Genomic DNA, 14,320 nt, shown 5'->3' with positions numbered 1-14,320 from the left:
TACAGCTTAGTTAAACTACGAAAAAAGCCATCTTGTACATTTTATTACCTTAAGGCCAATGAATATGTACAAGGCCCCTGGAAAAAAAGCTAATTATCAGTTTTGCTAGCTAGCCAGCACTAGCTAGTTAGCTACCTAACCTAGCTGAGAGACGTCGGCAAACCAAGCTAACGCTAACTACCTAGTTAACAGCTTTGCTAGCTAATTAGATAGCTTAGCTTGGTTGCGTCTTTTTCGCCAGCCATTTTTGCAACTTGGTTAAGCGAGCGTTAATAAAACAGGCGTCTTGCAAACATTTCATCACCTTAAGACCAGGATATTGCATGTGTAAGTACAACGAACCTGACAAACCAAATCAGCCTCTCTAGCTAGCTATCTAGCTAATGCTAACTAGCTAAAAGACGTCGACAAACCAAGCTAACGCTAGTGCTAGCTAGCTAGCTAGAGAAGCTGATAATTTGTTTTTTTTCAGGGGTCTTGTACATATACATTGGTCTTAAGGTTAATAAAATGTACAAGATGACAGTTTCATTAATTTATCTAAGGGAACCGCGCAAAAGGCGGAACTGGCCGATGGGGTACGGCCGATAATAGCTTTGCTACCTAGAGTTTGGTTTGCCCGACCTCTTTTTAGCCAGCCAGTTTCTACAACTTGGTGAAGCTAATAGAACTGGCGTCTTGTAAACATTTTATGACCATGATAATTTTATCGTATGTATATGTGACCCTTCCTATTGGGTGTTCGTCTGCCCTGGTCAGTGATGGACACCGGATTGGGATGATGCAGTTTTTATTAGCCTGTAATGAGTATGGCAACCACAGTATAAGTTTCTGTTCATACTTCGGTCAGCGTACAACACGGCAGCATGCAACCATTCTACTGCCTGAGACTACAGTAGTCTAGATACATCTCCACAATAAACCAATGCCAAGACATAATTCATGACAATAATACAATTACCTTTACAAATTGCTACGATCGTATAGTGGTAGAAGTGCTTGTGTTTCCATATTATATTCAGTTTTTTTAAAAGATTTATACAAGTCTACATTTTACATTCACATCAGTGTCAATTGTCACAGTATCAATATGAACTATATTTTACAGCTACATCATCCCTTTTTAAATTAGTGGAACATCAACAAAAAGGTAAAATATGAAATAGTGCCATCTGGTGGCGAACACAAAATATGGCACCCAACCCACATGGTGAACTAAAAATAAGCTAGTTAAACCAGCTAGCATTGCTGTGCTCATTCATACCATGAAAATACATAAAAACACGAATAGAACATACCTGTAATGAGTATGGCAACCACAGTATAAGTTTCTGTTCATACCTCGGTCAGCGTACAACTAAGGAAACAGGCTATTGTTAGCACAGTTCAGTTCAGGTTTAGCTTCGAATTTATAACTCTTTAAATAAAGCATCTTGGAAGAGCCCAACTAGGTATACTGGTCTCTGTGACATGTATTTCAATACAATAGGGACAAAAGTCGAGCACTACAACGCTTTACATAGCTTTTGCAGTTTTGCTGAGCTTAACATACAAGGCTGTACTCACCACGGCAGCATGCAACCATTCTACTGCCGAGACTGCACCGATCACCTATATATACAGAAACTGTAATACGCTGACCAACCAGCAGGTGGTGCCAAAACCCATTTAGCAGGAATTTCATAACATAACATTAATACAACTATTGTACACCGTTACATATAGGTGCAAGAAAACTCCATTATAAGGCTGGTTTTCAACTTCACGGACACTTCACTGCTTCCACACTTACCTCACGCCGCTTTATGGCGGTCTCTCTGGCATGGGCATAACTCACAATATGAAGTTCATTTGACTCTTTAAAATATCTGCTTCAGTAAATTAACTTAACGATACTTGTTGAAAGACTAAAAACTCAAACTACAGTTGAAATCCGAAGACTCAACATGAATAGTTAGGGTAAGTAAAGAGTGTAAGTTATCAGAACTAAAGGCTAAATAATGTTTTACAGTGTGGGAAGGCGCATGCGCACGAGAAGGTCCCCAATTGAAACGAAGATTTGTATTGGGTTCATGAATGATGGGTAAATGTATTGAGTTGAAACAATTATATCTAAATGCTTTTAATATTTAAACAATTTGTTCGAGCAAATGAAGCAAAAAAATAATGTGGCACACCAAAGGTGGGCTTGGGTCATTTTTTTGAGTGTAGATATATAGATAGATTCAAAGACATCTATCTATCTATCTATCTATCTATCTATCTATCTATCTATCTATCTATCTATAACCCTTTAGAAATAAGCATCTTTTGCTGAGCCATTCTGTAGAGCCTGTGCATTGACTCCTCCCACATTTCCCTCTCCCCGCCCCCCTCTCACTCCCTACCTTGCACTCTCCCAGAGTGAGTGTGTCTTCTGAGCTCGTGCAGAGTCGCCATTTTCTAGAGCCGATTAAAAGTTAAAAATGCTGTTAAACCTTCCAAAAGGGACATAAACAGCCCTTATTCCAGTGTTTTCCGGTGTATATGAGCCGTGAGTCGGATAAACTCTCGTCTGTGCTGCTCTATTGTGAAGAGAAACTCCAGTGAGTTCTGATAGTGCCAGATAAAGAGAGATTATGAGTGATAAAGTGTATATTTTTGTGTTATAAAATGTTTAAAATGTTGATAACAGAGTTAAGAGGTTATTATAGCAATCGGAGTATCAGATGTGTGAGTTATAAGATGTTAAGGAGTTCGTTTAACTGAGTTGCAGGCTAACAGGCAGAGGCTAGTAGCGATTAGCATTAGCGACTGGCGATTAGCATTAGCGATTGGTTTAGATGTGTAAATATACGATATAAAGTGTAAAATACTGCTGTTTATTGAGTCAGAGTCGAGTTAAGATTCATGTGGTTTCCATACAGTTTTACTGAAGTTAGTACTGTGTCGGACAGGTTGTTTTTTTATTGCTGGGAAAAACGCGCGAACTCTGAGTCCCAGATGGCGAACCACCCCGAGACTACATGTCCCAGAATACGGTGCGAGTGACGTCAGCTGCGTGAGCACACAAGCAGCAGCGCTGAGAGAGAGAGAGAGACAGACCCCAGATAAGAGGAGCAAACCTTTGACCCACGCACGCACATAAAAAAACACCAGCCTACCCGGGTAGTGAAGATCGAAACACACCGGCCTACCCGGGTAGTGAAGATCAAAACACACCGGCCTACCCGGGTAGTGAAGATCGAAACACACCGGCCTACCCGGGTAGTGAAGATCGAAACACACCGGCCTACCCGGGTAGTGAAGATCGAAACACACCGGCCTACCCGGGTAGTGAAGATCAACACACACCGGCCTACCCGGGTAGTGAAGATCAACACACACCGGCCTACCCGGGTAGTGAAGATCAAAACACACCAGCCTACCCGGGTAGTGAAGATCGAAACACACCAGCCTACCCGGGTAGTGAAGATCGAAACACACCAGCCTACCCGGGTAGTGAAGATCGAAACACACCAGCCTACCCGGGTAGTGAAGATCGAAACACACCAGCCTACCCGGGTAGTGAAGATCGAAACACACCAGCCTACCCGGGTAGTGAAGATCGAAACACACCAGCCTACCCGGGTAGTGAAGATCGAAACACACCGGCCTACCCGGGTAGTGAAGATCGAAACACACCGGCCTACCCGGGTAGTGAAGATCGAAACACACCGGCCTACCCGGGTAGTGAAGATCAAAACACACCGGCCTACCCGGGTAGTGAAGATCAAAACACACCAGCCTACCCGGGTAGTGAAGATCAAAACACACCAGCCTACCCGGGTAGTGAAGCTAAAACCACACCGGCCTACCCGGGTAGTGAAGATCGAAACACACCGGCCTACCCGGGTAGTGAAGATCGAAACACACCGGCCTACCCGGGTAGTGAAGATCGAAACACACCAGCCTACCCGGGTAGTGAAGATCGAAACACACCAGCCTACCCGGGTAGTGAAGATCAAAACACACCAGCCTACCCGGGTAGTGAAGATCGAAACACACCAGCCTACCCGGGTAGTGAAGATCGAAACACACCAGCCTACCCGGGTAGTGAAGATCGAAACACACCAGCCTACCCGGGTAGTGAAGATCGAAACACACCAGCCTACCCGGGTAGTGAAGATCAAAACACACCAGCCTACCCGGGTAGTGAAGATCAAAACACACCGGCCTACCCGGGTAGTGAAGATCAAAACACACCGGCCTACCCGGGTAGTGAAGATCAAAACACACCGGCCTACCCGGGTAGTGAAGATCAAAACACACCGGCCTACCCGGGTAGTGAAGATCAAAACACACCGGCCTACCCGGGTAGTGAAGATCAAAACACACCGGCCTACCCGGGTAGTGAAGCTAAAACCACACCGGCCTACCCGGGTAGTGAAGATCAAAACACACCGGCCTACCCGGGTAGTGAAGATCGAAACACACCAGCCTACCCGGGTAGTGAAGATCAAAACACACCAGCCTACCCGGGTAGTGAAGATAGAAACACACCAGCCTACCCGGGTAGTGAAGATAGAAACACACCAGCCTACCCGGGTAGTGAAGATCAAAACACACCAGCCTACCCGGGTAGTGAAGATCGAAACACACCAGCCTACCCGGGTAGTGAAGATCGAAACACACCAGCCTACCCGGGTAGTGAAGATCGAAACACACCAGCCTACCCGGGTAGTGAAGATCGAAACACACCAGCCTACCCGGGTAGTGAAGATCGAAACACACCAGCCTACCCGGGTAGTGAAGATCGAAACACACCAGCCTACCCGGGTAGTGAAGATCAAAACACACCAGCCTACCCGGGTAGTGAAGATCAAAACACACCAGCCTACCCGGGTAGTGAAGCTAAAACCACACCAGCCTACCCGGGTAGTGAAGATAGAAACACACCAGCCTACCCGGGTAGTGAAGATAGAAACACACCAGCCTACCCGGGTAGTGAAGATCAAAACACACCAGCCTACCCGGGTAGTGAAGATCAAAACACACCAGCCTACCCGGGTAGTGAAGATCAAAACACACCAGCCTACCCGGGTAGTGAAGATCAAAACACACCAGCCTACCCGGGTAGTGAAGATCAAAACACACCGGCCTACCCGGGTAGTGAAGATCGAAACACACCGGCCTACCCGGGTAGTGAAGATCAACACACACCGGCCTACCCGGGTAGTGAAGATCAAAACACACCGGCCTACCCGGGTAGTGAAGATCAAAACACACCAGCCTACCCGGGTAGTGAAGATCAAAACACACCAGCCTACCCGGGTAGTGAAGATCGAAACACACCGGCCTACCCGGGTAGTGAAGATCAACACACACCGGCCTACCCGGGTAGTGAAGATCAAAACACACCGGCCTACCCGGGTAGTGAAGATCAACACACACCGGCCTACCCGGGTAGTGAAGATCAAAACACACCGGCCTACCCGGGTAGTGAAGATAGAAACACACCAGCCTACCCGGGTAGTGAAGATAGAAACACACCAGCCTACCCGGGTAGTGAAGATAGAAACACACCAGCCTACCCGGGTAGTGAAGATAGAAACACACCAGCCTACCCGGGTAGTGAAGATAAACACACACCAGCCTACCCGGGTAGTGAAGATCAAAACACACCAGCCTACCCGGGTAGTGAAGATAAACACACACCAGCCTACCCGTTCTGTTGAATTGTTTGTTACTGTTCCTCCTCATTTTATACCCCCGCACTTACTCTAATATTTTATTTTATTTAGTTTTATTTTTTTTACTACACGCACAATTACACACACCAAATCATTTGTTAAATTTATAATTGTATCTTTACCTCAATACTTTGTGTTTTATTGCAGTTCTGTCCCAGCCCTCCTCTTAGCGTACCTAGAACAAGATTTGTACTGGTCCAACCCTTGAGATTTAACACTCAGAAAATCTATGGGTTTCATTTCCCCATAGTGAGAGCCACTGTGATATACTGTTACACAAAGACTGTGAATTAGCTAATGTAGTTACTGCGTTACGTATACGCGCGCTACATATCTATCTATCTATCTATCTATCTATCTATCTGTGTCTATAGAAATACAGAATGATAGACAGACACAAATAGACAAAGAGACAGAAAGACAGGGACAGACAGACAGACAGAGAGATGGATAGATTCAATGACAGAAACACAGGGGACAGACCGATTCACAGATAGATAGACAGATAGATAGATAGACACACAGGCAGACAGACAGGTAGATAGATACATAGATAGACACACAGGCAGACAAATAGTTTCAGACAGACAGGCAGATATATAGACAGACAGACAGATCTAAAAGGTAAGAACATTTTTCCTGATGTCAATCATGATATTGAGGGTTTAATTAAGCCCTGGAGATCTACCACCAATATTAGGATGTACATAAAAGGTCTCCAGAACCAGGATTGGGCACCCTTGATATAACTACTGCTACTGGGATAAAATATTACAATATTAAAACTGCTTTTTAAAAAAATCCTTACCTTTTTGAAGAGTGTTGGCATCTTAAGATGGGAGAAGAGGCCCTTGCGCTTCTTTGAGTGTGCGCTCTTCACCTCCTCAGGCACTGGAGTTGAAGCATCTGCATCTAGATGCTTCCGTAGGGCAGTCATCGGGGCCTCATCAAATGTGGAGTCTCGAGGGTTCAAGGCCTTATGCAGAGAACCTTCTTCCCCAAACCATTGAAGAAGCTCAACAAACGTCCCATTTAGAACTTCCTCTAGCTTTGCAGAACTAGAGGATGCAGAGAGCTCTCTGAGAATTCTCTCAGTCAGTTCTTTTGGACTGTTGGAGCTTGCCAGGTCCGATGAAGACAGTTCCGAGTGCCTCAGGATCCGAAGGACCAGCCAAGTTGTCAGGCAGGCATGATGCTGTCTGTCCAAGACCACTGGTTCCTCTTTGTTAGAGGAAGAGGGACCAGACTGAACCACTGAAGGATCCAACTCATAATCAGACCGTTCTGATATGTTGTCCATTATGCTGTTCAAAATTGGACTGGAGAACAGGACCACTCTGTCATCAAATGCTCACTTCCTGAGGAGAACCTGCTTCTGCGTTCCGAAGAACTTCTCTGCAATGTTAGACTCTTCTGAGATTTAAAAACACACAAAAAACAAGAAATCAGGGAACTGAACTACAGCTAAACCTACCAGATTAAACCACCACACCAGCTTCGTCCCACAGCAGCCTTTTGTTTTAAACTGAATCAAACTTTGTGTTTCCACGATTTCTCCTGCTGATAAAGTAGCATTTTCCACAAGGGGGCGCTACTAGCAACATATGTTACAGCAGAGATGGTACTGATCTCCTGCTGTCTGAATTGAGCTGAACCTCATCACTGTATCTCTCCTATTAATGCACTGAGCAATATATCACATCTATCTATCTATCTATCTATCTATCTATCTATCTATCTATCTATCTATCTATCTATCTATCTATCTGTCTATCTGGTTCTTTATCTCAATTCTGGTTCTTTATCTCAATTCCGGTTGTTTTTCTCTGTCCTGGTTCTTTTTCTTTGTCCTGGTTCTTTATCTCTGTTCTGGTTCTTTATCTCAGTTCTGGTTCGGTACTTTTTCTCTGTTCTGGTTCTTTATCTCAGTTCTGGTTCTGATTCTCAGTTCTGGTTATTTTTCTCTGTTCTTCTTTTCTATCTATGTTCTGTTCATTTCTAAATTATCTCCTTCTTTGCTGGAATATAAATGAGATTGAAACTGTACTCACCTCAAGGGGAGAAGATCCACGCGGTTCTATCTGAGAGTGCTATCTGCGTTCTAGATAGACATCGCACGTCTGAACCCTACAAGGTCCACAAGTCAACTGAGCCGAGCCTCTAGAAACCAGACTCTCTTTAGAGTTCCGTTCTCTTTAGAGTTCACTCCCTACTCCCTATCTAGTGCGCTACGTAGCTCACGTACTAATAGCTTCTCCATCCGAACAGGGCGCTGCCTGTGAAACAGAGAGCCATTTGGGATGCGGCCATAGGCTGTTAGTTAGTGTCCCTCTGAGTTTTTGCACACACAGTTGTTGTTATTGCACATATGAACAGTTTGGTATTGAGTTTTGTGAATCACACACTGAGGGAGGAGTTATAGAGTTTGATGGCCACAGGTAAGAATGACCTCCTGTGGTGCTCTGTGGTCATTTCGGTAGAGTGAGTCTTGAGCTGAATGAGCTCCTGTGTCTCATCACCGTGTCGTAGAGTGGGTGGGAGCCATTGTCCGTAGCGGCCTGCAGCTCAGACGGCGTCCTCCTCTCCGACACGGCCTTCAGCGGGTCCAGCTCCACAGCCGCAGCATCACCGGCCTTGTGGATCAGTTTGCTGAGTCTGTTGGCATCTGCCACCCTCAGCCTGCTTCCCCAGCATGCAACAGCATAGAGGACAGCACTCGCCACCACAGACTCACAGAAGATCCTGAGCATGGTCTGGCAGATGTTGAAGGACCTCAAGCGCCTCAGAAAATAGAGGCGACTTTGGCCCTTCCTGTAGGTCCACCACCAGTTCCTTTGTCTTTGTCACATTGAGCTGCAGGTGGTTCCGCTCGCACCGTGCAACAAAGTCCTTCACCGTCGCCCTGAACTCATCCTCATCACCCCTGCTGATACATCCAACTATTGCAGAGTCATCAGAAAACTTCTGAAGGTGGCAAGTCTCTGTGCAGTAGCTGAAGTCCGTGGTGTAGAGGGTGTATGTCTAACAAATAATAACACATGCGGTTAGTACTGGCATCATGCAGCATTTGGTCAGCAGTAACGTTCAAATCTCTCTTTCGTGTCCATCTCACTCCGATCCACTTCCCAGGACTGACCGTCAGTGACCTTTGCTCAAAACATCACCCTGAAAATCCAGGCGCAGAACGTCTGCCTAAGTGCCGCGTTTCACTCTAGACGCTCTCTGAAAAGGAGAACCCGTGAACTGACCACTTTGTTTTGGCTAATCTCTTACTCTTGGGTTTCACCATAAAAGGGACACCCCACCCATTTTTCAAAATCTCTGCATAATTAAGTGGGTAAGATGTAAACAGAGTCCTTCAGAGCTGCTCCCATTGGTGGTGATAGGAACCAGACGTCCCTCTAAAAGCTCCTACAGAAAGTTCCTACATGAACTGGTTCTGAATTCACTGCCTGATGACTGAGACACTGTTTTATGAGAGTTTAGAGAACTTCAACTCCGTTCATGGTGGAGGGAGACATGCAGGGCGCTGTGCGGCAAAATAGTCCCCAAAGAAAACTCATTATTCCAGATTTTCCACTATTTTCCATCATCAACATTCCATATTAACTCAGAAGACTCGTGTAGGTTCTGGATGGTAAATAAAGTGTCTATATCTGTGTTGTAGTCATGGCGACGCCTGGTTCCCATCACCACCACTGTAAAGACGTCTGAACCGTTTCACGCCAAATTATTCTGGATCCCTGTTTACACCTCACACACTGAGTTATGCTGAATTCTGCAAAACGGGTGGAATTCCCCTTTAAATTACAAGCTTATGTCACGTTGCTGAAGCTTTAGCTCTAAAAACCTGATCCTGGAGTCCCTTTACAGTGTAGAACCTACTGTACTAAACCCAAACACTGACACGAAGCGTCTCTATGGCATTCAACGCCGTTTTGCAATAACGGTCAGATTTCCGCTGAAGCTCCGCCGTGTCGAAAGGTGACCAGAGTGGACAGAGAAATGGACGAGGCATCACCGTTTGTTCTAAGTGGCTTGAGGTTTGTTTTAAAATTTATACACTGCTCAAAAAAATAAAGGGAACACTGAAATAACTCATCCTAGATCTGAATGAATGAAATATTCTCATTGAATACTTTGTTCTGTACAAAGTTGAATGTGCTGACAACAAAATCACAAAAATCATCAATGGAATCAAACTGATTAACCAGTGGAGGCCTGGATTTGGAGTCACACACAGAATTAAAGTGGAAAAACACACGACAGGCTGATCCAACTTTGATGTGATGTCCTTAAAACAAGTCAAAATGAGGCTCAGTGTTGTGTCCGGCCTCCACGTGCCTGTATGACCTCCCTACAACGCCTGGGCAGCTCCTGATGAGGTGGCAGATGGTCTCCTGAGGGATCTCCTCCCAGACCTGGACTAAAGCATCCGTCAACTCCTGGACAGTCTGTGGTGCAACGTGGCGTTGGTGGATGGAGCGAGACATGATGTCCCAGATGTGCTCAATCGGATTCAGGTCTGGGGAACAGGCGGGCCGGTCCATAGCTTCAATGCCTTCATCTTGTAGGAACTGCTGACACACTCCAGCCACATGAGGTCCAGCATTGTCCTGCATTAGGAGGAACCCAGGGCCAACCGCACCAGCATATGGTCTCGCAAGGGGTCTGAGGATCTCATCTCGGTACCTAATGGCAATCAGGCTACCTCTGGCGAGCACATGGAGGGCTGTGCGGCCCTCCAAAGAAATGCCACCCCACACCATTACTGACCCACTGCCAAACCGGTCATGCTGAAGGATGTTGCAGACAGCAGATCGCTCTCCACGGCGTCTCCAGACTCTGTCACGTCTGTCACATGTGCTCAGTGTGAACCTGCTTTCATCTGTGAAGATCACAGGGCACCAGTGGCCAATTTGCCAATCCTGGTGTTCTCTGGCAAATGCCAAGCGTCCTGCATGGTGTTGGGCTGTGAGCACAACCCCCATCTGTGGACGTCGGGCCCTCATACCATCCTCATGGAGTCGGTTTCTAACCGTTTGTGCAGACACATGCACATCTGTGGCCTGCTGGAGGTCATTCTGCAGGGCTCTGGCAGTGCTCCTCCTGTTCCTCCTTGCACAAAGGCGGTGGTAGCGGTCCTGCTGCTGGGTTATTGCCCCCCTACAGCCTCCTCCACGTCTCCTGGTAGGGCCTCCAGCCTCTGGACACGACGCTGACAGACACAGCAAACCTTCTTACCACAGCTCGCATTGATGTGCCATCCTGGATGAGCTGTACTACCTGAGCCACTTGTGTGGGTTGTAGAGTCCGTCTCCTGCTACCACGAGTGTGAAAGACCACCAACATTCAAAAGTGACCAAAACATCAGCCAGAAAGCAGAAAGGTGCTGAGAAGTGGTCTGTGGTCCCACCTGCAGAACCACTCCTTTATTCTTGCTAGTCTTGCTAATCGCCAGTAATTTCCACCTGTTGTCTGTTCCATTTACACAACAGCTGTGAAATTGATTGTCAGTGTTGCTTCCTAAGTGGACAGTTTGATTTCACAGAAGTTTGATTTACTCTGAGTTATATTGAGTTGTTTACACACACACACACACACACACACACACACCTGTATGAGCATCAGGAGTGAAAAACAAGGTGGTTCTGTATAACAGAATATATCAACCCAAGAAAAAAAGACCAATGACGTCCACGTCACCGCTCTGACCTGTCCACCCTCTGCGTTTAGTGACCGGATTACAGAGAAAGCTTCTCTCCTCGTTCAGATACATAACGGCTCGAAGGTCTCGGAGCAGTGACCAAACAACACGGAGCGTCAGAGAACCTGCGGACCCTCATCGCTTCAGAACCATGGGCACTTTTACAGGACAGCAACAGCAAGGAGATCGTCTATAAACGCAGACGCGACTGTCGTCGGTGAATAAATCTCACTGCTGGGACTCGATCGTCTCTATGGGCTTTAATACTCCTCCCAGTACTGGAGACGTTTTCTGTCACTGAGTTTGTGAAGCTGTTTGTCTGTCTGGGTCATTTTATCTGAATCGGTTGGTGTGTTTGTTTCATCTCTTACAGCACACCTAAGAGTTGGTTCTCCAAGGGCTCCTTAGTAAAGACAGTGCCTCTGTGTAGAACCATGAACACTCAAACAACCATCTGCATGATTAAAAGGTTCTTCAGACTGAAGGAGAACGTGTTGTATTTGGTTCTGTACGGCACCAAAGCGCTGCTGCTGTAGTTACGATGTCCAGCTCGTAACAGTAGACGAACCCTTTCTGGTGCTATATAGAACCATATATAGCACGTCAATCTGAAGAACCATCTTTTTTCTAGAGTGTGACACCAGCCCCCAGTTTTTCTCGAGAACAGTGATATGATTAAAGATGTTTTGACAGGTTTCCTGCAAAATTGTAACTTTATTGAAGGAAAAAAGCAGCAAATCTTAAAACTAAAACATTGACGTATTACAGAAGCATTAAAGTCAGGCTTTGGACAGGATTAAAGGGCCAATGTTGTTAATAATTGACCTAAAGAGGTTCATTCGGCAAGAAAACACTAAAAAGTAATAAAAGATGGTGTTTTGCCGAAATGCACTGATTCACTCGCTACACCTGAGACTAAAATGGGCGGGAAGACATCCCGTAGCTAGCTAAATCACCAGTCTCTAGCTAGCTAACGCTAGCTAGCTAGCTACCTATCTAGCAAATTAATTTGGCCTACAGTGAGTTAAGTTAGCCGTTTGTACAGCTTAGTTAAACTACGAAAAAAGCCATCTTGTACATTTTATTACCTTAAGGCCAATGAATATGTACAAGGCCCCTGGAAAAAAAGCTAATTATCAGTTTCGCTAGCTAACCAGCACTAGCTAGTTAGCTACCTAACCTAGCTGAGAGACATCGGCAAACCAAGCTAACGCTAACTACCTAGCTAACAGCTTTGCTAGCTAATTAGATAGCTTAGCTTGGTTGCGTCTTTTTCACCAGCCATTTTTGCAACTTGGTTAAGCGAGCGTTAATAAAACAGGCGTCTTGCAAATATTTCATCACCTTAAGACCAGGATATTGCATGTGTAAGTACAACGAACCTGACAAACCAAATCAGCCTCTCTAGCTAGCTATCTAGCTAATGCTAACTAGCTAAAAGACGTCGACAAACCAAGCTAACGCTAGTGCTAGCTAGCTAGCTAGAGAAGCTGATAATTTGTTTTTTTTCAGGGGTCTTGTACATATACATTGGTCTTAAGGTTAATAAAATGTACAAGATGACAGTTTCATTAATTTATCTAAGGGAACCGCGCAAAAGGCGGAACTGGCCGATGGGGTACGGCCGATAATAGCTTTGCTAGTTAGCGTTAGCTAGCTAGCTAACTAAATAGCTAGAGTTTGGTTTGCCCGACCTCTTTTTAGCCAGCCAGTTTCTACAACTTGGTGAAGCTAATAGAACTGGCGTCTTGTAAACATTTTATGACCACAAGATAATTTTATCGTATGTATACGTGACCCTTCCTATTGGGTGTTCGTCTGCCCTGGTCAGTGATGGACACCGGATTGGGATGATGCAGTTTTTATTAGCCTGTAATGAGTATGGCAACCACAGTATAAGTTTCTGTTCATACTTCGGTCAGCGTACAACACGGCAGCATGCAACCATTCTACTGCCTGAGACTACAGTAGTCTAGATACATCTCCACAATAAACCAATGCCAAGACATAATTCATGACAATAATACAATTACCTTTACAAATTGCTACGATCGTATAGTGGTAGAAGTGCTTGTGTTTCCATATTATATTCAGTTTTTTTAAAAGATTTATACAAGTCTACGTTTTACATTCACATCAGGGTCAATTGTCACAGTATCAATATGAACTATATTTTACAGCTACATCATCCCTTTTTAAATTAGTGGAACATCAACAAAAAGGTAAAATATGAAATAGTGCCATCTGGTGGCGAACACAAAATATGGCACCCAACCCACATGGTGAACTAAAAATAAGCTAGTTAAACCAGCTAGCATTGCTGTGCTCATTCATACCATGAAAATACATAAAAACACGAATAGAACATACCTGTAATGAGTATGGCAACCACAGTATAAGTTTCTGTTCATACCTCGGTCAGCGTACAACTAAGGAAACAGGCTATTGTTAGCACAGTTCAGTTCAGGTTTAGCTTCGAATTTATAACTCTTTAAATAAAGCATCTTGGAAGAGCCCAACTAAGTATACTGGTCTCTGTGACATGTATTTCAATACAATAGGGACAAAAGTCGAGCACTACAACGCTTTACATAGCTTTTGCAGTTTTGCTGAGCTTAACATACAAGGCTGTACTCACCACGGCAGCATGCAACCATTCTACTGCCGAGACTGCACCGATCACCTATATATACAGAAACTGTAATACGCTGACCAACCAGCGGGTGGTGCCAAAACCCATTTAGCAGGAATTTCATAACATAACATTAATACAACTATTGTACACCGTTACATATAGGTGCAAGAAAACTCCATTATAAGGCTGGTTTTCAACTTCACGGACACTTCACTGCTTCCACACTTACCTCACGCCGCTTTATGGCGGTCTCTCTGGCATGGGCAT

The 14,320-nt window shown here is 45.1% G+C and overlaps 2 long non-coding RNA genes across 2 annotated transcripts; both read right to left on the bottom strand.

Annotated features, from left to right (window-relative positions):
* Nucleotides 1–766: 766 nt before the first annotated feature.
* LOC119264139 lies at nt 767–1,592 on the bottom strand. The gene is made up of 3 exons (XR_005130795.1): nt 1,567–1,592; nt 1,299–1,357; nt 767–798 (listed from the first exon to the last, which is right to left on the bottom strand). It is a non-coding gene; the product is annotated as an uncharacterized LOC119264139 (long non-coding RNA).
* An 11,664-nt stretch (nt 1,593–13,256) lies between these two features.
* On the bottom strand, nt 13,257–14,082 carry LOC119264140. The gene is made up of 3 exons (XR_005130796.1): nt 14,057–14,082; nt 13,789–13,847; nt 13,257–13,288 (listed from the first exon to the last, which is right to left on the bottom strand). It is a non-coding gene; the product is annotated as an uncharacterized LOC119264140 (long non-coding RNA).
* Nucleotides 14,083–14,320: the final 238 nt, after the last annotated feature.

The sequence above is a fragment of the Pygocentrus nattereri genome, chromosome 10 (assembly GCF_015220715.1).
Source record: "Pygocentrus nattereri isolate fPygNat1 chromosome 10, fPygNat1.pri, whole genome shotgun sequence".
Lineage (NCBI taxonomy): Eukaryota > Metazoa > Chordata > Actinopteri > Characiformes > Serrasalmidae > Pygocentrus > Pygocentrus nattereri.
Note: the sequence above shows the minus strand (reverse complement) of the source record. Positions and strands in the feature narration are given on the sequence as shown.